The sequence below is a fragment of the Stegostoma tigrinum genome, chromosome 19 (assembly GCF_030684315.1).
Source record: "Stegostoma tigrinum isolate sSteTig4 chromosome 19, sSteTig4.hap1, whole genome shotgun sequence".
Taxonomy (NCBI): Eukaryota; Metazoa; Chordata; class Chondrichthyes; order Orectolobiformes; family Stegostomatidae; genus Stegostoma; species Stegostoma tigrinum.
In genome coordinates, this window is record NC_081372.1 from 26,440,442 (window position 1) to 26,467,742 (window position 27,301).

Below are 27,301 nucleotides of genomic sequence, written 5' to 3' on the forward strand. Positions count from 1 at the left end.
GGTTATACCAGCTTTCTTTTAACAGATTATCGGGTGAGGTAGGCTTGTCAGGGTGTTTTAGTTTTAGTTATTAGAGGCGGGTTTGACCTCCGCTTTACAACACGAGTTAGTGCCAGAAGCTCACTGACAATATTTCAGGAAGCTAACAAGGGACCCTGGTCAAATGTACAATAAGTTTGAAAGGACCAAACAAAGTCATTTTGATAGGGCATTGAAAATAGATCAAACATATGATGTTCTTAGACTATTTTGGAAGAGGTCATAAATTAACTTCCTGAAGTAGAGAACCAATTTGGAAGAGTGGGAGTTAAAACTGCAATGGCCAATGATAATGAATTGGTTCACAAATCAACGTTTAGATTCTGACATCAATTTCAGTCTGTGAGGATAGAAATGAGGGAAAAGAGAAATCATCAGGTGGTAATGGAAAAGCATATCTCACTGAAGGCAATAAAGATAGTTTACTGCAGTGTAAACAGGAAACCAATGGGGAGAAAGAGAGGTACAAAAGGTCAGATGTTTTCACTACAAGTAGACCACATGAAATCGCAATGTTGGTAGTTTTAGAAAAGCACTGGGAACTCATATGTGGGAAAACAGGATAAGCCAGTGAGTTTTGTTGAAGTAGTAAGTGGAAGCTACAAAGCTGCTCCAGAACGTGCAACCTGGTCAGGGGTTGGTTGAGAAGAAAGTGTCAGATCTCCTTAAACATTTTACTTCTGAGGGTAATGTTTACTGGTATATGCCAGGAGGAAAAGGTGCAGAAATTACAATTTTAAGAGATACGGGAGTGTGACAATCATCGATGTGAGAGATGAGGAGATATGTAATTCAGAGGTAAAAGTGGGAATATGTGGTGAGACCAGAAGGGCTCCATCATATAAAGTGTGGTTGGAGTGTGAGGTGAAAAGTGAAGAAGTGGTGGTAGAGTACTGGAGAATCTCTCAACTCCAGGAATATAATTTGTCCTTGATAATGATATAGCGGGATCACAGGTGGGAGCGCTGCCTGCTGCGGTTGAAAAGACAATGGAATATTGGGCAACTGAGAAATCCCAGGAAGTATTTCCCAGGACAAAAACAAAGTTGTTGGAAAAGCACAACAGTTCTGGCACCATTTGTGAAGAAAAAATAAGAGGTAACTTTTTGTGTCTGGTGAAACTTCCCCATAACATTTCTTATTCTGGGATTTTTCCTGACTGTGTGTGATAACAAGGTCACAAAGCCTCCGGTTGACGCAGGAGGAGAAATCAAAGAATAAAGATTTGGAAGTTGCAACACAGTTATCAGAGATCATGTTTGATCAAATGGTTGAGAACAAACAAGAACAGGTGGAGGCCAAAGTGGGTATTTTTAATTCAGAGAAATTCACAGACTCACAACGGAAAGAAGAAAAACTGAAGTATTGAATCAAAAAGCATAAACAGATGAAGAATCTGAGTGTATCCCAGAATGTTACTGTCTTAAAAATGATGTCTTGATGAGATCATCATATATTCAGGTGGATGAGAAATGGGCAGAAGTTCATCAAGTCCTGTATTACCTGTAGGCTATAGAAAGGAGGTGTTGCAAATACCTTATACTAATGGGAGGTCTAATTACTAATAGGAGGTCATTTGGGAGTAAGAAAAACTCCAGCCAAAACATAAAACATTTTTATTGGCCTGGACTGCATCAGGATGTAGTTGAATTTTGCCGGACATGTCATACACATCAGGTAATTGGAAAACATCAGGTGATGATAAAACCAGTGCCTTTAATAACCAGAGAGATGGTAGGAACTGCCGATGCTGGGGAACCTGAGATAACATGGTGTGAAGCTGGATGAACAGGCCAAGCAGCATCAGAGGAGCAGGAAAGCTTGATGTTTCGGGTCAGGACCCTTCTTCAGAAATGGGGGAGGGGAAGGGGTTTCTGAAATAAATAGGGAGACAGGGGGAGGCGGATAGAAGATGGATAAAGGAGAAGATAGGGTGAGAGGAGACAGACAGGTCAACGAGGCAGGGTTAGAGCCAGTGAAGGTGAATGTAGGTGGGGAGTTAGGGGGGATAGGTCAGTCCAGGGAGGACGGACAGGTCAGGGAGGTCGGGATGAGGTTTGTGGATAGGGGATGGGGATGGGGCTTGAGGTGGGAGGAATGGTTAGGGAGGCGCGGACTAGCTGGGCAGGTTTTGGCATGTGGTCGGAGGAGGGGAGATTTTGAAGCTTGTGAAATCCACATTGATACCCTTGGGCTGCAGAGTTCCCAAGCAAAATAGGAGATGCTGTTCCTGCATCTTTCGGGAGGTGTCACTGTGGCAATGCAGGAGGCCCAGGCTGGACATGTCATCTGAGGAGTGGAGGGGGTGGGGGGTGGATTGAAATGGTTTGCGACTGGGAGGTGTAGTTTAATAACCATTCCTGCATTTGAAGAACCTTTTACAAGGGTCTTAATTGATTGCACAGGACCCCTACCTAAAACAAAAGGTGGGAATCAGTAATTGTTGACCACAATGGATGTCCAGAGGCCATTCCATTAGGCTAAAAGGATGGCACAGAAATATAATCAGATCAAGGGTCAAATTTTGTATCAAAATTATTCAAGGAAATTAAAGACAGTTAAGAAATAAGACAGTACAAATTCATTGCATACCATCCAGAAGTTCTTACCAAATTTTAGAAGTATGGTGGTTCCACTGACTGACTAATGGAAGAAATGCAGAAAGTTTCATTGGACAGTGGACTGACAGAAGACATTGGACAGCCTGAGAGCTGTATTAACCACTGCCCCAGTGTTAGCCACACCTAATTACACAAAAACGTGACTATCGATGAGTGATTTTTAAAAAAATGCATTCATGGGATGAGGATATTGCTAGCTAAGCCAGACTTTTGTCCATCTCTAACTGTCCAGGGTATAGTTTAGAGTCAACCACAGTGCTGAAGATCTGGAGGCACATGTCGGCCAGACATGTGAAATTAGTGACTTGTTTTTCCAACAATTGACAGTGGATTCGTAGTCACCAATAGACTCCAAATTCTAGATTTTATTGAATTCAAATTCCATCATCTGCGTGGCAGGATTTGGACCCAGGTCCCCAGAACACAACCTGGGTCTCTAGCTTAGCGGCCCAGCAATAATACTTCACTCCATTACCTCCTCTAAAGTGATGTCAGTTTTGGTGCTGTCCCCTACAAGACGATGAGAAGATCGACGGACCTACTGAGTATTTTTCCAGAAAACTGAATATTCATCAACAGAAATATTCCATGATTGAGAAGAAAATTTTGAGCTTGGTATTGGTGTTACAACATTCCAACATTTCCATTGCCAGTGACGTGTCTGTGACTGTCGTATACGCTGACATAACCCGTTAAAGTTTTTTTTGGAGTAATTTAAGGACAAAAATTCCAGACTGTTCATATGCAGCTTCTTATTACATCCATTCAATTTGAAAATTGTACACATGGTAGGAAGAGAGAATTTAATTGTTGACACGTTGTCGTAACTTTGATAAAGAAAGATGGAGGTGGTCGGTGATGGGAGTAAATAGAACGTAGTAGTGAATGCTTGCATGTTTAGAGTCAATGTAATGTATATGTGTTGTGGTATACTAATAAGATTAAGATGAATGATTTTTTAATAATGAAGCCATCTTTGTATATTGATTATTTATTTAAGTGGGGAGGTGGATCAGACTCTTTACATTTGCCTTTAAAATAAGAAAAAAAATTAGGGCCTAGGCTTATCTTCTTAAAACATTTTGAGGGAGTTTCGTCTAGTCCATAACAACCGCAACTACTATATATGGAATCACCACACTTTTTTGTGACTTCAATAAGTTGTCATACTCAAACCTGTAGTGGGTAGAAATTTCACATATCTAAGCCATGGATTGAACTCAAATAACATTTCAACCAATCCATTCCTCATACAGTGGACATGCAAACACCAACTAACATGGCACAATTAAATAAATTTGTGACTGGTATAAGTATTGCTGAACAGAAGGTTCTTGTGGCCAGTACAATTCTGTCAGACTGATCTTTATTGTTCTCTTGACATTTCAAATGTTCTATGTTGTGCGTCATCTTCAAAATCTATTCATTCATTTTGGGCAATTGATTGCAAAATTATATCTTGAATCACATCTGAAACAGGACTGACAATGACCCAAGTTTTTCTGGGGTTAATTATGTTATGATTGTTACTCAATGCCTGCTATCTACCAGAATCACCAAAAAAATTCCCAAGCCTTATTGCTTTAGTCTTTAGTAGTTCAATTGTATTGTCAGCTGTGGTGAATATCTGAATGACCTCATAATGCTGCAGGTATTTAATTTTCCATATTTTGTGAACACCGAATGTCACATTTGTGCCACGAAAGCTGCTGGAAATGAGTGTTCACCCGGGGCATTTTAAAGCCTAAAGCCTGCTCTAAAAGTTATCTCATTTTGAAAATCAAACTCCAGTTAAGAGCAGGGGCCTGTCCATGTTTGTTTGGCTCTCAAACATAATCCAACAATTTGAAAAGTGAGCACTGAATTAGGAATCTGCAAATCGAATTTCAGTAATCTTGTGTATAGTCTGTCAAGTTCAAGACATATTCATATGATGAATTACCAGCTTTCTGAATTTATTAAAAATTCTGATAATGCCTCATATGCATTCAATAGTTCATAATGTCATGCAAAACAAAAACCTAAAGAAGTGCGGATGCTGTAAATCAGAAAGAGAAAATGCTGGATAAGCTCAGCAGTTAGGCAACATCTATTGAGAGAAATCGGAGTTAACACGTTGGGTCCATTGACTCTTCTCCAGAACCAATTTCTCTCTGATTCCACTCTGTTGATGCTGCCCAACCTGCTGAACTTTTCCAGCAATTTCTGTTTTTTTTTCATAAATGTTGGCAGAATATCTAAATCCTTCTCATTGTCCATTTGATGACCCTGTATTTCTGAAAATACTTTGCATCTGATTTTGCTTCTAGTAGGAAGTGACGGTGCCAAACTTGCCTTCTTCCTGATAAGGCGATAATCGATGTCCACACTGCATTTTATTTTTCTGTTACTCATAAGGTTCAAGTCACAGAACATCTGTAAAAAATCATATTGGCACCTTTTACTTGAATTCAATAATTTTTTCTGAACTCCAATTACAATCTTGTCAAACGTAATTTTGATTCAAATCTTTTATCTGGAAACAATCTTAGTGTCCAGTCTTCAAACTGAGGCAACCTTCTTCTGGTACTATACAAAAAAAGCTCAGCCTGATGATGAATTTGGAACCAGGGCACAGCATGTTTCCACGGCACTGACTTTAGTTGCGTATATGTAGCGTTACAGATCTCCTAGCTATACCAGTTTCCAGGTTACCCCTTTTTCTGTGCTCAAATATCCCTTAACCACATATTTGATGTGACATTGATAACAATGCCCCAGATCAATTTTTAAGATGACTATTTTATTAGAATCACTACATTAGGAAACTCAGGAAGGAAAAAAAAACAGCTTCAGATGTTTGACTTGTGTGCACACTGTCATCTGAAATTTATGAATACAACACCAAGACACTCAGTAGACCTGGATTCATGGCCTACCTCCTTCTACAACAGCCGTTTACTGTTCTTTTGGTTTGCTTATTTCAACAGATCTATGAAGATGAAGGTTTAACACAGCTCAATGTCGCCACATGGCCTAAGCTTGTCAAAATTTCATACTTCAACTCTTGCTGGCAGCTACACAGCACTGTCCATTGCACAGGCACATTGTCTTGTTGAAACAGTGGTGAATAGCTTTTGTTTGGAGTAGGGAAAAGTTTACAGTTGGGTTCTCCAGTTTTATTTTGTAGAATCCCTGCTGTTCTGGATACATATTCACCTTGACTTGGGTGTACTGGGCACAATGTCAAAATGTGTGGATGATAAAATTTGAACTGTGGGAAGGGTAATATTGAAGTTCAAAAAGATTAGGTAATTTGTGAAGTGGATGGATAAGTGACAGAAGAAACTTAATGCAGAGAAATGTAAACTGACATATATTGACAAGATGTTTAAAGAAAAGCAACTTAAATGAAGGGTATGATTCTAAAGGGGGTGAAGGAACAGGAACCTGAGAGGTAGATGTGCACCAATTGCTGATGATGGCAGGGAAATTGAGAGAATGGTTAATACAGCATTTGGGATCTTGGGTTTTATAAATACAGACACAACACAAAAGCAAGGAAGTTATGATCAACCCATGTAAAACACTGGTTTGGCTCAACTAAGAACACTGTACACAGTTTTGGGCACCACACTTAAAAAAGGTGTGAAGACATTGAGAGGTTTAAGAAAAGATTCATGAGTATATAAATAGATGAGGAACTAGCTGTTACATAGATGGATTCAAGAACTGGGTCTCCTTTTCTTGGAAAAGAGAAGATTGAGAGGGTATTTGATAGAGATGGACAAAATCACTGGGGCCCAGACAGAACGGTTAGAAAGACCTGTTCTCGTCAGTGGAAGGGAGATAAAGGACACAGATCTAAATTGACTGGGAAAAGAAGCAACTGCAAAAAAAAGAGGAAAAACCCTTTCAAGGCGCAAATGGTTGGAGTCTGGAATGCACTGCCTGATGATGTAGTAGATAGTGACTAAATTGAAGAGGAAAGTTGGCCAAGCTATGGTGAAAGGGTAGGAGAATGATATCAGCGGAAGTGCTGTTGCAGAGGGCAGCACAGATACGGGGCGTTGAAAAGACTATGTATGTGCTGTAATCATTCTATGATAATGTGGAGTAACACATTGGCACTGGCATTAAACTGTGGATGACATTTCAACACAGTGGCAAGTCATCATTCTCAAATTCATCTCATACTTGAGTTCAGGAGGGAAATACCATTGTTCCGGCTTTAATTGTGGAACAGCTATATTTTTCCTAAATGTTAGTTTCAACATTTTGTGGGCTTAATATAAACTCATCCAACTTTTCAATAACTAGAAATATAACATGAAACATTAGAAAGAAAACGGTTTAAATTCTGATATTAAGGGTAATTCAGATGTTGTCTGAAATTGTGTATTGTTTGTATTTCAGATTAACTAAATAAAGTTGAGGAGGGTAATCATGAATTTCTTTTGGTTAGACAGGTGTTTGATTAATGCAGAAACGGATGGTCTTGTTTGAAAACAACCAAATTAAGTAACTGAGAAATTCATTTCAATAAAGTTTCCACATGCTTGAAATGGACTGCAGTCTCCCACTTGGGCACGTATCTGCAAAAAGATGGCCAGAGAAGAAAATCTTCACTTAAACAGGCAGGGCCAATCCAACAGACCAAATGCGTGGTAAGCATCAGAAATGGAAAAGCTACAAAAATGTGTAAACTGTTTTATTTTCCAGCACTGGTCTGAGCTTGAAACTTTAGGTACGGAAAAGTTCAATTTAAAAATAAAATCAAAGAACAATAATTCGGCATTAAACTTGTTAAACATAAATGAAGTGAAAATATACAAATACTGCCTCAAAATAGGTGTAACCATTTAAATGTTACAATTAAATAGCTTTCACAATATTTAATTTTCAAATTGCAAACAACTGTTCCACATTTAATTTGAAAACATTATCATTAATTCTAAGTAATTACCTAACTACACGACGAAAGTTGTATTGAAACCAAAAAGTTATAGAAGTTCTTAAAATAAGATTCCAACCAAATAATTGCTGTTAATGACTGGAATGAGAAATTGCACTCAAAAAAGGATTTCAGAAGTGTTCCAGAATTTAACTCTAGAATAGTATGCTTCGTAATAACTATTCAGGTGTCAATTGATGGAAACATCTGTAAACATTCAGATTCCACGTGTAGGAATGTGTATCGCTCCACCTGTTGAAAACCAAACCGTGTTTTATTTTGTTATGGAGCAGCAGACCACATGGTGGCGCTTCCTGATATAAATGTGTGTTGCACTTTGCGCTCAGGAGCATACATTATCACATCAGTCAGCTCATACGACAGAACATCAAAAATGAGTTACTTGCAGAGTAGTTATTTTCCAATTTAGGTAAACTTAATGCAAAATGACCCTCTAACAAAGAGATCCAGAGAATCAAACAATATTGTATTAAGTATAAAATGTTTTGTTTTGACATGCAATAAAGAATAATTGCACCTAAAAATATTGTTTACATGTATTTACATGCATTAATGGATTTGGAAACTTCAATATTTCCCACAGGCTTCATTAAAATCTATTAACAAAATATTCTGTATTCTAATTTGCTTAAATGAATACCACACTACATAAGATATTTTGACAACTTGCACATTTATTAATTTATTGAAGAAGATTTATTCTGTGTTATGTCTCACTAAGGTAATTCTTCATTCCTTCCAATCAGAATTCTGCAGCTCTGTTTCCTATTTATGTGAATTTTGAACCAAAATAAACTAAAACAATAATACCTAGCCGAAGGTTTTGCATGTTCAGTCTTTTGACAGATATTTCACTGTTTTTCCTCCCTTATGTTGGGTTCCCACGTGCATGATTAACCAAGAGATCAGACGAAATTTAGTGCAAAGATTGGTCAATGACACTTTGTAATGGGCCAGGAGGAGAAATATCAATTAGAACATAGAACATTACAGCACAGTACAGGCCCTTCAGCCCTCAATGTTGTGCCGACCTGTCATACTGATCTGAAGCCCATCTAACATACACTATTCAATGTACTTCCATATGCTTGTCCAATGACGACTTAAATGTACCTGAAGTTGGTGAATCTACTACCATTGCAGGCAAAGCTTTCCATTCCCTTACTACTCTGAGTAAAGAAACCACCTCTGACATCTGTCCTATATCCTTCACCCCTCAATTTAAAGCTATGCCCCCTCGTGCTCGCCATCACCATCCTAAGAAAAAGGCTCTCCCTATCCACCCTATCTAACCCTCTGATTATTTTATATGTTTCAAATAAGTCACCTCTCAACCTTCTTCTCTCGAATGAAAACAGCCTCAAGTCCCTTAGCCTTTCCTCGTAAGACCTTCGCTCCATACCAGGCAACATCCTAGTAAATCTCCTCTGCACCCTTTCCAAAGCTTCTACATCCTTCTTATAATGCGGTGACCAGAACTGTACGCAATACTCCAAGTGCGGATGCACCAGAGTTTTGTACAGCTGCAGCATAACCTCTTGGTTCCGGAACTCGATCCCTCTATTAATAAAAGCTAAAACACTGTATGCCTTCTTAACAGCCCTGTCAACCTGGGTGGCAACCATAATTATTATTAACATAATTAGTTGAATTAACTGCAAGGGCTAAATACTTCTCCAATGGAATTCCTTGATTTTAATTCCCAGAGGGTTCTGAAACTTATTTTCTTAGATTTTGTGGTTCAAAATTTATTCAATGAGGACTTATTAAGCTTCATAGAAGGGGAAAAAATGGACAGAACTTAACAGAATGAAAAGCTCACACAAAAAAGACACATGCGATAGACAACAAATCTGACGAAGGGTCTCGACCTGAAACGTCAGCTTTCCTGCTTCTCTGATGTTGCTTGGCCTGCTGTGTTCATCCAGCTCTACACCTTGCTTTCTCAGATGCTTCAGCATTGGCAGTTCCTACTATTTCTTTATCGAAGATACTTATGATTCTCTTTGTCACGATAATGAGTTGGCATTCAGAGAATTTGGAAGAGAAAAGAATTGAGAAATAAATAAGCTAGAAAATACATTTCTGAAGAGTGACTTCTGGTGTTTGACTTGCAAACATTAATCCAAGGTAGGAAAATATCTATGGGCTTGCTGTACTCAATTGTGATGCCTTAAATTACAACAATTAGGCACCCATTCCACTTAAAACAAATACCCACCTTTATCATGTAATCTCTATGAGAGGTTTAAAAAAAGGAAGACAAAAGTCCAGGGCCATTTGGAGAAACAAAACATCTGGAAACTCCTTGCTGGAGTCCATGCTCTCAGTCTCTCCCTGCAGACTACCTCCTCTCTCCCAAAAAAGCCCAAACCTTTGGTGATTAAACAAGGCCAGGGGGTCACACCTATGCGTGTACAGGTGGTTCCTGTAACATGATGGTTGCATTCTTGTGTGACTGCGCGCTATAGAATATCACGCTGTAGGGAAATTGCTATACGTGTACAGCAGAAAGCTCACGTTATCCCAACAGTGTCCACTATTCATCAATTGCATTACAGCCAATTCACATTAATGAAATATGCATTGGAGCAGACATATCTGTTGCAGCAATAATTTTAACTACCTTTTCAGAATGGAAATATAATCTAGAAATAATCCAGTCCTTTCCTTTCTTTGAGGATTAAATTCCTCAGTTGTCTAAAATCTCTAAAGATTTTTAAGATTGTAATTCTATCAATTTTCACCTAATATCCCTTATATTTGCTTAAATCATTTAAAAACTGGATCTATTAACTGATATCCCATGTGCAGTTATATAGTGTTACATATTTATAAAGAAAGCTCATGTATCTTTAAGATGATTCCCCAGAAGTCATACATACGATTTCTCTTGTGAATTCAACTGCAGCCTAGAACAGACAGCCAGACTATTGAGATTCAGCCAGAAAAGATCATTAAACAATTCAAGAATTCCAACTCTATCCACTGTATCCACAACCTGTGTTTTCCAGTTGATTAATTTACATTAATAGTCCATTAAGGGCAACATAAACCACCAAAAAGGTGAGCGAGGGAAGGAGGCAGTGATGGCATTAATCAAAATAGAGTTGGAAGCTGATTGTGAATATTCATTTTGAGCAAAATCAGCCAAACACCATAGGAGGGACATTTTAGAAGTGACTATAATTCTCAACAAGAAGAAGCTGAATCAGGCTACTCAGAACCACAAGGTCAAAAGGGGAACAAAGTAGAGCCTTCACTCAGTCCTAGGACCTATTCTGCTCAGTCTGCCTGTGGAAGTAACCTCTTATTATCTACCACAATGTCTTCACCTTCTACAACCAGTTCTTCACCAGACAAACAGAACAGCCACGGGGACCAGATGTGCTCCCCAATACGCGAACATTTTCATGCACAGCTTCAAGCAAGACTTATTTACTGCACAGAACCTCCAAACCTCGCTACACACCAGATACACTGATGACATTTTCTTCCTTTGTACCCATGGCGAGAAATCACTGAAACAACTACGTAATCATACCAACAAGTTTCATCTCACCGTCAGACTTACCATGGGCTACTCCACAGAATTAGTCTCGTTCTTGGATACATGCATCTTCATCAGGAACGGACAATCTGCTGCAAGCCAACGGATAACCTCACGATGCTGCACTTCTCTAGCTCCCACCCTAAACATATTAAAACAGCCATCCCCTACGGATAAGCTCTATGCACGCACATGATCTGTTTGGATTGGGGGGGGGGGGGGGGGGAAACAAGACAGACACTTGAAAGCGTCAAAAGACGCATTCAGAGGAATAGGGTGTGATGCTCAACTCATAGATCGCCAGATCAACGTGCCACAGCAAAAAAAATTGTCATGACCTTCTCAAAGGACAGACATGGGCTATGTCCCATAGGGTATTCTTCACAATCCAATACTGCCTGGGCATGCAGAAACTATGCCATTCTCTTTACAGCCTCAACATTTTATTGATGAGGATGAGCAACTCGCCAAGATCTTCCCCACACCTCTACTTCTCATCTTCAAACAGCTGACAAATCTTAAACAGACCACTGTTTGCAGCAAACTACCCAGCCTTCAAGTCAACACCAACCACAACATTATACAACTCTGTCACGGCAACCCCTGCAAGACATGTCAGATCTTCAACATGGACACGGCCATCACATGTGGGAACACCATCAGGCTCATGTGACTTGGCCAACGTTGTCTATTTCATATGCTGCAGGCAAGGATGCCCTGAGGCATGCTACGTGGCAAAACCACGCAGATGCCAGATGAACAGACATCGAGCAACAATCGCCAAACAGGAACGTTTCCTTGTCCAGCAGAGGCTGATATCATGAGGACAGCCTCAACTGGGATGTTGGGTTCATGTTGCACTACAGGTGACCCCCCCCCCCCACACTGTACACTCTCTCTCTCTCTCACACACACACACACACACAATCTTTCTCTCTCTCCCACACACGTGGACTCTCCCTCTCCCACCTACACACGCACACACTTTCTCTCTCTTCCAACCCCATACACACACGATCTCTCTCTCTCTCTCTCCCCGCATTTCTCATACACGTACACACACTGTCACACAGATCCTCTTTCATACGCAAACTGTCTCTCAAGCACACACACACACAAACAAACTCTCTCTCTCTCCCACAACACGCGTATACTCTTTCTCTCTCCCACTCTCTCTCTCTCACACACGAGAATCTATGGGGTGAATATGTATTTGCAGATACATTTTATTTTGTTTAAAAAGCACACAATTTATAGATAGTCAGTCAATGCCGCATTTTATAAGTCCTTATTTTTAAAAACAAATCCAGTCTGACTCCAAAGCAAAACACAAACAGATTCTAAACAAGGCCTCATACCTAACAATGCATTGTCTGACCAAAAATGTCACCTCTTCCTTACCTTTTGTTTTCTCAGGGCAGTGACTTGTAAGGAATTCAAGGATTTACATATACATATTAATCAATTAAAACTTTCTAACTAATGATTTAACAGCATCTTAGGTTTGTTTAATACATCCTGATCAGTGGTGTGACCCTTTAATCTGTTACATATAAATTCTGTGTCTGATACTACCTCTCGCACTAACACCTGGAAGGAGGAGTGAGGCTTTGAAAGCTTGTGTTTTCAAATAAACTTGTTGGACTATAACTTGGTGTCATGTGATTTCCGACCTTGTCCACCCCAGTCCAACACCAGCACCTCCATGTCCTGTAATTCAACTAACAGAAGCTGTCACTACTGTTTAATCTGAATTGAAGTGTACAACCTACTGATTTCAGAAAGACAAACATCAACCAAGTCAGACCTGTAAAAATAGTACAATCTGATCTCATTTTTATCTTTATACATATCTTTAATTTAAATGTTTTTAACTGTATTTACCAATAACTTTACTACTTCTTTATTTCTGTAACTTACACCAATTGTGAAGCAATAACCCAAGTTGTTATCTTATTAAAATATAAAGCTGAGTTGCTAATTATTTTTAAATTGAAACACTCAAATTAAAGGGAGGCTACCTCTGAGCAAACAGAAATTCTTAGTTCACAGATCACTTGGAGGACACAGATGCTGTGTGGTCGTGATAGCCAAATTGAGGTCAGTTTCCATTGGTTTCCCTGATCTTTGGCTGCAGAATAGCTGGGTTTTTCATTAATGAGATCTGATATAAAGAAACCAGATAGAGACCTGAGAATTTTATCTCCAAATTTAATTTGTTCAAATATGTGCTTGCGGCCAAGTCCAAATTGTCAGGTAACTTCCAAATCACTGCAAAATTAAATTGAAGATCATCTCATCTGGAAGACAACGATGACAATTCCTTCGGAATCACTCCAGTTATTGTTTTAGGTTGGATTTTCTCTTTTTCAAAGATCCTTTACGAAATTAATACTGATGACAAAGTATCTCTCCAAAGAATCTCTCATCAGTGGCACAAGGTGGGAGATGCACCTTTTTGCTCCTTTATCCCGGAATACATTGAGCAGATCTTTGTAAATATGTTAGAGAAGATGGTGATGTCACTAGGCTAGTACGTCAGAGGCCCGGTGTAATTTTCAGGGGACTGGGATTCAATTAGTAGAATATAAACTTAACTAATAAACTCTAGAGTTAAAAGCTAATCAATAATAATGATCATGAAACCATCACAATTTGTTGCATTAACCCATCTGGCTTGTTGGCAAAGAAATCTGCCATCCTTACCTGGCCTGGCCGACATGTGACACCAAACTCACACCAGTGTAGTTGACTCTCAATTGCCTTGTGAAATGGACTAAGAAGCCACTGAGTTCAAGGAATGTTAGGGGTAGGCAACAAAATGCTGGCCTTGCCTGTCACACCCACAAGACAAAAGCAAACAAAGAAAAAACCATATCCTTGATATCCAATGTGATGCTTTTGATTTCTTCCCTGGTTGTCCATCCAGTCCTGCTCAAACATAAGGCAGATCTCACCTGCCTTCTCAGCTTTTCAATTACAAACACTTAGAAGGGCTCCTCACAATATTGTCAATCATTTTCAAGCAAGTCTAGTTTATGCAAGGGCATGTCTTCAATTTACTAGCCTGATCACAATGGAATAACATTCACCAAATCAGTGAGCTGTTTCAAAAAATTGGAATTAATCTCATTTTGGTAGGATGATCTCAAGATTGACAGAGATGCAAAATACAATTTAGTCCTTCTTTATGCAATAATTTGATCATCAGGACAGCATCAAGACTAGTCCTCAAATTCACAGCTAAGTAATGTTCTTTGGCCTGTATATTTATATTTAGAAGTCCATTCATCACGGTGTATGATGAAGTACTTCCCAGGAAAAAGTGGGGTAGAAATTTGGCACTCACTTCTGCAAATGGCAATGAATACGAGATCAATTGTCAATTCTAACACTGAGTGACAGTTTTCTATAAGCTAACCGTTAAATATGGACATGGAGTTAACATTCTGTTGGTTATGGGTCTGACACAATTTTATTGAATAAAAGCAAAGTATTGCAGATGTTGGAAGTCTGAAAATAAAACAGAATGTTGGAGAAACTCAGCAAGTCTGGCAGCTGCCATAGAGAGAGAAGCAGAATTAACGTTTCAACTCCAATATGACTCTTCTTAAGAACTTGTTTAGATTTTTCAGATTCTTCTTCAGATTGTATTTCATGAGGTACAGGCTCAAGGGGTATTTGTCCTATATTCATTTATTACTATGTAATTTACATTTTAGCAGTGAATTTGTGTCCCCTTTACCTTAATTTAAACTAAACCAGGTCAGTAATATATTAGATCTAACTTTTCCATATTATTTACAATTGTCCATAACTCTAAAATTACCTTATTCCATTTTTTTCCTCATTACTCAGCCTTCTGACCCTACAGTATCAATCTCGTTTCAGATGAATGGGTACTTGGTGTGGTGGTTACTGATAACCCAGTTGTTATGTAACAAATCAACAAATATTGGGTGTGGACAGTGAGTCTGTCAGTTTTGGTGCAGTGTTGGTGTAGGTTAGCTTTAAGTCGGGTTCACATGCCTTCAATTTACCCTTTTGATTATGTTTTTTGCAAAATTGTCTGCAAACAGTTGAATTTCATTGCCAATGCTTTACAAAACAATTATACTTACAATTTTAATTGATGAAACAATCTATTTTGAAGCCTAAACCAGCTATTCTCCCTTTTTCACAAAACATGACCCTTAAAAAAATAATAATCCTGCTGTCATTGTTTTGATCATTAAGAAGATGTGTGACAGAAGCAGTTGCAAAGACTAGCAAGGACCATTTCACCATTAGGAACATCTCACTCCATCTTTCATTCTTTTGACAAGAGTCACAACAAATGTCTCACCAGGCAGCAGTTAGTTGCCAATTAAAGGGATTTATAGCTTGTTAATTATCTTGTTAATGGCCCATCTCACCTCGTTAATATTCAGCTTCTTATCTTAACAAAAGCACTAAACAAGCTGGTGTCAGGAAAACTTGGCATGGAAGCCAGTGAGCTGCCTGACGAATTCAGCTTGTTGTTTAGTCCCTCCATGTTGCAAGCAACTAAACTGTGTCACAGGGTATGATCCATGGGCGCGAACTGCACTCATCCCTCATCCACAAAAATTGGTATCTGACATTTGCCACCACTCATGACCATCATAGTGCCTTTATGATACATCTGAAAGTGATGCTAGAAGAACAGACATGCACTGCAGGGCACATTGGCGACAAGCTTTGGAAAGATGTGGCCAGGTCAGGGACACAGCTCATGGATTGGACAGGAGACATCTCAGGGCTGGATGGAAGATGTCCTCATGCTCGCTTACATAGTGCCTACCTGCATGCTTGCAGCAATCCTGCTCGGCTCTCAGCAGTGTTTAGTCAAAGGGGGTGGCCATCTTGCTGTACTGCAGAGTGCTATATCAATCTCACACCTGCACCATGTGTCTGCAGCTTAAACACACTCATTACGCACCGAGCACGTAGCTATCATGTCATTTGTCATCACTAATGTCACTGGATGCACTATCACTGAGGGCATTGTCCCATATCACAGAAATCAGTTCAGGGGATTGGTCATGATCAGGTGTGCGCTTGGAATAATTTCAGGGAGGGGCTCTGCACCCCTGCAGACCGGTGAATGGTCACAGTTAGTCCTCAGGCTTCACAGCAGCCAGTCCAGCAGACAGAGCTAACACAGTGGAAGAGAAACACTGTGCCAGGCAGGGATCTTGGAACTTCTCATCTGGGGCTGTCAGGTTAGGTCAGTCAAAGTGGCGGGCCTTGGTCCATTGGCTCTGTCCACAGAAATCAAAGGGGAAAGTGTGTGGGTGTGTGGTGTAGTCAAGGGGGGTCAACGTCACAGGGAGGAGACTCAGCAAGTTATTCTTTGGGATTGGAGAGTGCTGGCTGGGAGGGGGAAGGGAGGACGACAATTGTGAAGGGGGCAATATTATCTGTATGGAGGTGTATATGTCAAAGTATCAAAAGGAAGGCAACCATGAGAAAGGGATATTTGTCCATGGTCAGGAGCACCCTGGCATCAAGTGGTAGGCACGGAATGACCACACCTGGTACTCTCACCTCATATCCATGGCCTGGAGGGGGGTGGGGGGAGGGAATGCTGGGCAGGTGCAGGGTCATATACCTGGTTGGGGTGGGAATCTGTCGGGGTGTGAAGCTTATGAGGTTTATGGGAAGGACAATGGGGAAGACATTTTGGGAACATGTAAAAGGTGGTTGTTGGAACCTACTGGCTGAGGGAGTGCTCACTGGGACCTCACATTGTGTTGGAAATCAAAAGTGCTCAACTGGGATGAAAACTGTTACCATCACACTCGGAGTGAGTGGGGCAAGTGACTGGACCTGAGGGGAGAGGGCTGCATGACTAACTAACGTGAGGGCCTTTGAAAAGGAAGGAACATTACACACAGATCCATGGACCACAGGGGATACCGACTTGTGGGGTTCCCAATGCCTGACCATCTTAGTGTATTGACTCCCTGTTTGTTTTACAATTCCTTGTCCTAGATAGTGCTGACCACCTCATTCAGACCAACACTTTTGGAGCCAAAAAGTGAGAAATAATAGGGGTATTGTAGAACGAGGGCCAAAGGTAACAGCAACACCTATTGCTCCTGAGGCATCTCATTCCTCTTGCTTCCAGATGGTGCAGCAGGTTCTCACTTCAGACCTTTATTATTGAAACATCATGTGGAGCTATGAAGTTATGCCTCATGTCTCAGCAATGACAATGGGTGCACTACAGAAAGACAGAGACAAAAACCAGAGACCAGGTGAAAACAGTGCACAATCATGAACAGTGCACTGTCCTGTCTGAAAGTGTCCTCAGTAGGTTTTCTTTTTGCTCTTCCTTGCACTATATATTTGCGTACTCTCTGGTTCTGCAACAGGAAGGATGCTTGGCAGTGGAGCTGTTGGGCTTGGATGGTGAATCGGGGGAGCTTATGTCTGGATGGGACAGACAAGTTGCAGGTCTCCTTGCCAGCTGAAAGTAAACCCTTCTTGGTGTGATGTTGCAAGGATTGTCAAGGAGCAGGCAGAATGGAGAGCCCGGCTACCTTTGGAGCATCCTGTAAAGAGACTTCTGAGGATGGTGTGAGATTTCTTCTCTGGCTGGGTGCCTCCTGGCACAGCCCAGTCTCCTCATGAGGAAGGGGCAATTGGAGTGTGTACTAGGCTGCCTGTTTTTGCTGTCAGCATGCTTTTAGTCCTGAGGAAGAATGGTTGGGGTGATGAAATACAGGTGAGTGGACGTCTCCAGCAGACCCTGATGCTGTCAGGCCTGGCTCTCCATGGCAACCGCCAACCTATCAATGGAGGCAGCCAGTTGATCATATGACTTGCTGCACTGCTGTAGCTTCTGGGCAATGATAGCCACTGCTTCCCACATCCCTGTCTGTGACTTCTGCTATTCTATGTCCATGTGGGTGAACTACCTGATTACCAGGGCCCTCTCCTGGCTGGTGCTGAGCAGGTATCTGGTTCATGACATTCATCCAAGTGCCAGCGATCTGGAGAGTTTCTTCGCCAACCAGCTGTGGAACCATCACAATGAGGTGCTCACCAGATCGTCCTCTCACACCTTCTCAGCCTGACATCTATGATGTCCATCTCAGAGCTGGTGACGGATACAGGAGGGAGCCTTGTTGATGCTTTTTCTGAGACCTTGGTGCTGTTGTCCTTGGAGATTGAGGTGGCGGCTTCTCCCTGGTGGAGATGGTGGTGGTTCCTGCAAGACACAGAAGGTGTCACAGTCTGTAGTTAGAAATGGTATGGAATGAATGAGATTGATAGGGGGATCACTGTGAAAATTGCAGTGGAATCAAGAGTGGGTAATAAGCACTTTAAAACAAATTGCTCCCTCAAAAATTCCATAAATAATTCTCTTGGAGCACGTTAAAAACTTGGTATCCTTCCCAATAGGATAGGGTACTTCAAGAAGCAATGAGTGACCAGGCCCAGGCAGCTCGTTGACTGGCTGATGATTCTGAGCAGATCCACAAACTCCTGCTCCCAAAGAAACCTTCCCCTTATCCCCCCGAACCAACTGGAAAGAATATGCACGGAAGGATTGCTAGGAAACTGAGCACATGTAGGAGAGGGCAAATTGATGGGAGCCCTCCTCAGGATAGAAATAGTGGCGCAGAGATGAAAAGTGAGGCCAAGGTGAAGTCATCTGTTTTAACTGTTGAAAGGTAGGTTCATCTGTCCTCACCTGGAGGTACAACAATCTGGGATCTCCCAGCTGGCACCACAACAAATTGGGGAGCCTCACTAGGGACTCTGATAATGCCCCATCTCACTGCTAGCAATGATGTTTGTTATTATTTTCATTCCTGTCGATTATTCTAAAAGGTATAAAGACTAGGGTTTCCAAAGTTCCATTGTTGTAGTCATTCAGACTTAATTAATAAAACAAAACCTTCTTAAACCTCTTCCGAAAATGACTGGTCTGTTTTATATTATAGCACTCCTAAAATGATAGACTTTAGATTTTATCAAGAATAACTTTTGGAAGAAATAGATATTGCGTAATATCTTACTTCCTTAGGAGATGTAAATCAGAAGAGAATTAGCATAGCAGTCAGCAATCCTTCACTTCATTTAGTGAAAATTTACAACATTTTTGCATTAAATACGTCTCTATTTAACAAATTTGAAAGTTGTGCTTGATAGCAGAGAACTAAATACAAAGTGAGTGAATAAGCAAGTGAAATGGCCATAGTCCCAGAGGATCAATGAGCTGCTCACTCTTGAAAGCGAGAGCATGACAAGATGGTGGTTTAGACTGAGGGTCACCACACCTCAGGTGGGGGAAAGAGGTACAGAAGGAAGGACCTTGTTGGCAACATCAGCCAGTGCAGGAATTGAAACCCACAGACTTCGCATCACGCGGCATCGCAAACCAGCTGTCCATCCAATGGAGGTATATCCCATTGTAAATACAATCGTTTTTCCAATTACAGGGGCTCTCAATTCTGTTGTTCAATGTTTAAGATAGTTCAGTATTTGTTATTGTTAGGCACAATTTTATCATGCTGTCAGAATCTTAAAAGCAACAGAGTGGATGCCAGAACTCTGGAAACAAAAACAAGAAGTGTTGGAGAACCTCTGCAGATCTGGTAGCATCTATGTAGTGAGAAAGAGAGTTAACATTGGAAACATAAAGTTGTTCATTTTGGAATGGAGAACAATGGAAGTGGATATTATTTAAATGGGGAAAAACTGCAACAAGCTGCAACACAAAGGGACTTGAGGAGACCTATGTACGGAACACAGAAAGCTAGTACACAGGTACCGTAGGTCTGGAACACCAATGGAATGTTAGCCTTATTTCCTCCTTATTTCAAGGAGGTTGGAGTGTAAGAGTAGGGAAATCTTACTGTAGTTGCACAAGGTGCTGCTGAGGCATCATTTAATTGGAGGCAGTTCAGAAAACGTTTACTAGGATAATCTCTTGTAAGGAGGGATTGTCTATGAGATTGGCATGGTGGCTTAGTGGTTAGCACTGCTATCTCACAGCACCAGGGACCCAGGTTTGATTCCACCCTCGGGCGACTGTCTGTGTGGAGCTTGCACATACTCTCTGTGTCTGCGTTGATTTCCTCTGGGTACTTCGGTTTTCTCCCACATTCCAAAGATGTGCAGGCATGGTGGATTGGCCAAGCTAAATTGCCTGTAGTGTTCAAGGATGTGTAGATTACGTGGGGTATAGGGTGACGAGTCTGGGTAGGATGCTGTGAGGGTCAGTGTGGACTTGTTTCCAATAGGAAAGGGCCTATTTCCTGTGGCCCTTTGGTTGGTTGGCTCGCCAAGCAGGTTCGTTGTTTTGCAGACATTTCATTACCCTGCTGGGTAACATCATCAGTGCAGGATCCGAGGAAGCTCTGTTGTGTTTTCCCGCCTGTTATTCAAACTCTGGTGTCCATTGAACTGGATTACCTCACTTTCAGAATTCCTTTGCAGTGGAGTGTATATGAGGTCTAGCTCTATGTGTTTATTGATGGCTTTCTTAGTTGAGAACCAGGCCCCTAGGAATTCCCGTGCTGGTCTCTGCTTCACCTGTCCTAGGATCCTGGTGTTGTCCCAATCGAATTGGTAGTTTTCTTTATCCTTGTGGATGGAGATGAGTGAGTATTGGTCATGTCTTTTTGTTACAATTGATGTTCGTGTAATCTTGTGGTTAATTTCCTTCCTGTCTGTCCAATGTAATGTTTGTAGCAGTCTTTGCAGGGAATCTCGTATATGACATTGGTCCTGTCCATAGAGGATAGTGGGTCTTTGGTTTGGATCAGCAGTTGGCAAAGGATTGATGTGGGTTTGTGTCCTACTCTGATGCCCAGTAGTCATAGGAGTCTTGTGGTCAGTTCAGATGTGTTCCTTATCTAAGGTAGTGAGAGGACTGCGTCGGGGCATGTCGTACCTTCTTGGATGTCGTTTACGCAACAGGCATCTTCTGACCCAGTTTTCAGGTATCCATTGTCTCTGAATACTTAGAAGAGGTTCTCTTCTTCTTTTTGGCGTAGTTCTGTGTTGCTGCCTGTTTAAATAATGTTCTCACACAATTTCGTTTGTCTGTGTTAGCTTGGTTGCTGTTGAAATTCAGTACTTTGTCAGTGCGTGTGGCTTTCCTGTGTGCCTTTGTTAGGATTTCCCCATTTGTCCTGCGTTCCACCATGACGTCCAGGAATGGGAGTTGTTTGATCTTTTCCTCTTCTCTGGTGAATCTGATCCTGGTGAGGGTGTTGTTTATTAGTTGGTGTGACTCCTCTAGTTTGATCTATTTCATAACGGCAAAGATCTTGTTCTTCTCTTAGTGATGTTGCCAGTGTTTCTCTTGCTCGCGGTCTGTCTATTGATAGGAATAGGGCAATAATGTCGAATGATTCCATGGTCTCGTCGTCGTCTATTCTTATGTCCTTGATGGAATTGAGGAACTCCTGGGCTGAGTGGATTGAGTGGAGTGACTTGCTGATAATGTGCTTTAGTCTCCTTTGTAACTCCTTGACTAATCTATGTGACGGTGTGCCTGGCAGGGAGACTACGGGTCTGAGGGGTACTTACAGTTTTTGTACCTTTGGGACGCCAGAGAATCAGAGGGGGGGCAGTATTACTTCCTTCAGGTTTCGTTCTTAGGTAGTCTGTTTTGGTGATTTATTCAGTCTGTTTGAGTCTCTTTAGGGTGTTTCTCTTTAGCTTGTGTCCGCACTGTAGGAATTCTATGCTCAAAGGCTAAACAGGTTGCCACTCTACTCACTGGAATTGAGAAGAACGAGAGGTAATCTCATTAAAACATAATCTTAAGAGGCTTCTGTCTGAAAGAGAATGATTCTCCTCATGGGAGAGTCTCGGTTCAGAGGGCGTTGTCTCAGATTAAAGGGGGCATCAATTTAAGTCTGAGATGAGGAGGAATTTCTTCATTCAAAGGGTTGAGTCCTTGGAATTCTGTGTCACAAAGATTTGTTGGGGAAGAATCCTTGTGGCTGTTTAAGGCTGAAAAAGGTAGACTCTTGATCAGTAGGGAAATTATGAGTTTTGGGGAAAGGACAGGAAAATGACATGAGGAATGTTGGATCAGTTATGATCTCATTGAATGGGTGAGCATGCTCAGGGGAGTGCACAGACGATTCTTGTTCCTATTTCTTACAGGTCTTATGGTTTTGAGATCAGTGACCCTTTATCAGCACTAAAAATAGCTGGGAATGGGCTGTACTTATGATGATGATAGAGTGGGGGGGGGGGGGGGGGGGGGGGGGGGGGGGGTAAGAGCACTGAGTAGTTTATATGGAGATAGTACCCAGAGACAGAGACAAAGAGAAAAAGGGAGAGGCAAACCAAGAAATTACTGATGTTAAGCCAACAGAAAGATAAATGCTGGGTAGGGTACTAACAAGAACCAAAAATGGATAGGCTGTATGGCCAGTAACCCATAGGAAACAGAACCTAAGAGTGTGGGAGAAAGGTAGTAGATCAAGAAGACGGTGTTTGCTTTCTGAAATTGTTAACCTGAGTGTGTGTCCTGGAGAAACCCTGATTCTGTGGAAATTGGGCCCCACCCTTTCATGCTGCTTCTATTGTTCCAACAAGCTGTTTACTTCAGCTTTTGTGCTCCTGAGATGCTGCTTGGCCTGCTGTGTTCATCCAGCCTCACATTTTATTATCTTGGAATTCTCCAGCATCTGCAGTTCCCATTATCTCTGAAGCTGTTTACTTGATTGGCTTAGAATAGCCCACTCAGCACCTCTATCTCAACCTCTCTTTATATAAAAAAAAGGGACCAAATACAGCTTTAAAAGCCATTGTATTATCTAGTCTCTGTTTTGTCTTGCCAGTGTACAGGACACCACATTGTTAGCAGTGAATACAGTCAACCAGATTGAATGAACTGCAAGTAGATTGCAGCTTTAACTGGAAGGTATGACTGGGCCCATGGATTGTGAGGAGGAAGGAGGTAAATGGGCAAGTGTTGCACCATCTGCATTTATCATGCAACCTCCTGTGTGCTCATCAGTCAACCTGGAATAAGAATAATGCCTTTGATCTGTTATACCAACCTTCACTAATTCTATATGATCAAATGTAAAAACATGAAGTCTTCCCTTGACATAAAAATACACTAAGATATCCAAGATTACAGCACTTTAGAATTCACTATATTTCTTTGCAGAGTGGGGAGGGGGTGGTTAATTATTTCCATAGTTATTGTTGTTTACCTACAATATTGCTTCTGCTGTTTCGAAGCATTTCAATCCTCTGTATTATAATGAGCTGGTTGTGGTTGAAAGCACTACCCTTCTGTCCTTCCACTGGAAAAAAAGGAAGCAGTTACTCCCTCACATCAAGAATTTTTTCTCGTTATGACTAGACATATGTTGGAGACCTCAGCCATAACACATTGTGCTACAACCCTTTTCATAACCACACATTCCAATTCATCCCATTTAAACATAAGCAAAAAAAACTAATGCTGCGTAAAATAATGCTTTAAACATGGCTTCAAGTTTAGGAGTGATTTACATTGCTAGTGTCATCATAGTTGTTCGAAGCTGACAGATGTAGTAGCCAATTTACACACAGATCTCACAAGAAGTAAATGAGAAGACTAAACGTTTGAAAGAGATAGTAAGAACTACCAATGCTGGAGCCAGAGATAACACAGTGCGGAGCTGGAGGAACACAACAGGCCAGGCAGCATCAGAGGAGCAGGAAAGCCGATGTTTCGGGTTGGGATCCTTTTTCGGAAACGGGCCATTTCTAAAGAAAAGAACTGACCTGAAACGTCAGCTTTCCTGCTCCTCTGATGCTGACTGGCCTGTTGTGTTCCTCCAGCTCCACACTGTATTATCTCTAACTAAACATTTAATCTTCTTTTGGTGTTGCTGATTGAGGGAGTACATCTAATTCGCTGACTATTCTAGGTGCCGATTGAGTACATTTGGTGGCAGTATACAGCGTTGTTTTACTCCTCTCTTCATATGAAATTATCTGATTGTTTGTTTTCTATTCGCACGCTTGTTAGTTTGTCCCACGAGAAAAGCAAAGCCACCATAGCCCTAGAGTGAGAGTGAGAGATATATGACTGTTGGTGGTTTAATCTGAGGGTTGCCACAACTCAGGCAAGGGGAGAGGTTGAGAACAAGGAACCTTCATAGTAATTACTATGAGGAGGAGGCAATGGCCTCATGGCGTTATCACTGGGCTATTAATCCAAGGACCATGGTAACGTTTTGGGGACCGAGGTTCAAATCCTGCCAGGCAGATGGAGCAATTTTGAATTCAATAAAAAAAATCTGCAATTAACAGTCTAATGATGCCCATGAATCCATTACCGATTATCAGGAAAAACTCATCTGGTTCAGTAATGTGCTTTAGGGAAGAAAACTGCTATCCTTACCTGGTCTGGCCTATATGTGACTCCAGACCCAAAGCAATGTGGTTGACTCTTAACTGGCCTCTGGGCAATTAAGGATGGGCAATAAATCCTGCCGAGCTAGTGACGCCCATATCCTGTGAACAAATAATAAAAAAAAGTCTCAGCCTGTGGGAGGAAATAAACCCCTATTGTTGGCATCACTCTGTCCAGCCAAATTAACTTATCAGCCCTACGGTCCCACAATAGGATCTTGATGAATCTCAAACTTTCACTGTCAATGTCACATTGTAGCAACGTATCTATCAACTTTTGATGATAAAGACATTGATTGGTCAATGAGGCGTTTGCAAATATTCTGGTTTACTTCTACATATTTATTGAAGATAGTTCATCAAACATTTAAATATTTTAAGTAGGTTAAATCTTTCCTTTCTTGTTCCTACTCCTGGTCTAAATTCATGCTATGTTTTATCAATTTCTACATCAAAATGTTATTATTTCTTCCCTTTATCATTTTCAAGATCATAAGGTACATATGATAATCGTGATTAGTGTGACCTTGACCATCTAGGTAAGCTAACCAAACGCTTTCCTCACTTGTGATCAGAGACAATGGGAACTGCAGATGCTGGAGAATCCGAGACAACAAAGTGTGGAGCTGGATGAACACAGCAGGCCAAGCAGCATCTTAGGAGCACAAAAGCTGACGTTTCGGGCCTAGACCCTTCATCAGAAAAGGGGGATGGGGAGAGGATTCTGAAATAAATAGAATCCTCTCCCAATCCCCCATTTCTGATGAAAGGTCTAGGCCCGAAACGTCAGCTTTTGTGCTCCTCAGATGCCGCTTGGCCTGCTGCATTCATCCAGCTCCACACCTTATTATCTCGCTTTCCTCACTTGTATCTAGTTTTCCTAAGTGTTATTCTTTTATTAACTAGTCCGATATCTTGTATTGCTAATCGCTGTGAAATATGTCCTAGTTTTGCCATGATCATCATCATCTCTATTATACTCATGTATTAACATTTCCATGAAAGGATCAATGCAATTTGCAACAACAGTTCACGCCAATATTCTTAAGTGCAAAAATTAAAGGGAAATAAGGTTGAAGATGTTTAATTGAAGAAAGTGTACTTTTTTGAAGATGTTAAGTCCTGCATTACCATGTTAAACTTTAACTTACGCAATGGAGTATTTTAACTTTGAAAAATGGTATAAAATAGACGATACTGAATTAACGACCCATAATCAACTTGACTAATTTTTTTTATTGAAGTGAATGGAAGGGAAATTGAATTTGATTGCCTCAAAGTTCCTAAGAAACAGAAGATATTTTGTTAAAAAAAGAGAATATTGATAAATTATGATTAAACCTTTATTTGGAATGAGCACCATGCATCCATTACCAATTGTCAGAAAAACCCATCCGTTCACCAATGTCTTTTTGGGAAGAAAGCTAAGATATGAAAATTCTTCTAAATTTCTTGGTGCGACCTCACAGTTAACCCAAGCTACAACTTAATAATTTTAAACAGGCAATCAAATAGAAATGTACAGAATAGAATTGCTTGTTTCAACAAGAACAAAGAATCTACAATAAAACTGGGTCCTATCATGAATTCTTAAATTCAGAAACCTGTTTTCTTACTTACATTGGTAACACAGAAATACACAGTTTTACATGGTCATAACGCACTTCATTGATCACTTAGAAGGAATATACAGGACAATTATGAAAAGGAAAATCTTCAAATAACATCCTGAAATAGACACAAAGTGTGATGGGATAATATTATGCCCAGCATTATCTGGAACACACATTGTTAACTGACATAAGCAGAATTATAACGGGTTCACTGCAAGTATATTGAGCTCGTAGACAGTTATTGCACATTCTCTACATTCAAGGACCTGTGGGCACCAAGGTTCCTCTGATTTTCAGTCCTTTTCATTCATAGTTCATGCCATTGCCCATTAGCCTTCCCCAACCTCATGTCTTTCCAAATTGAATTCCATTTGCCATTGCTCTACCTACCTGACTAGTCTGTATATATCCTCTTGCAGTTTACAGCTACCTTCTTCACTACTTACCACCTTCCTCTTCAAGTCATCTGCAAATCTCTTGATAATACTGCCTGCGTATAAATCCAAATCATTAAACAAGAACCAGGAGGAGTCGGAAATTCAGTCCCTCAAGTCTACTCTGCCACTTAATACATTCACGGCTGATCTCATCTTAGTCTCAACTGCACTTTCTGCCCGCTCCCTCTGACCCTTTAACCAATTGGCAGTTAAACATCTATCTATATCCTGCCTAAATTTGTTCAGTGTCCCAGCATACACCACACTCTCGGGTAGCGAGTTCCATAGATTTATGACCTTTTAACAGAAGTAATTTCTCCTCACCTCTGCTTTAAGCCTGCTACTTCTTGATCTACAACTATGACCCTCTTATTCTAAATTGCCCCATGAAGGGAAACATCTACTTTGTCAATTCCCTTTCATATCTTATATATCTCAATTAGATCTCCTCTCATCCTTCTGAACTCTAGTGAGTATAAGTCTAAACTACTCAGTCTCTTCGCGGAAGACAAGCCTTTCATCTCTGAAATTAATCTGTGAATCTTCTCTGAACTACCTCCAATTCAATTATAACCTCCCTCCAGTCTCCACCATTATAGCAAGGGCCCTAAGAACTGAGCTCTTTGTCAAGGACAGTATCCACGTCTTCCAGCTCCACATATACATTACCTCTA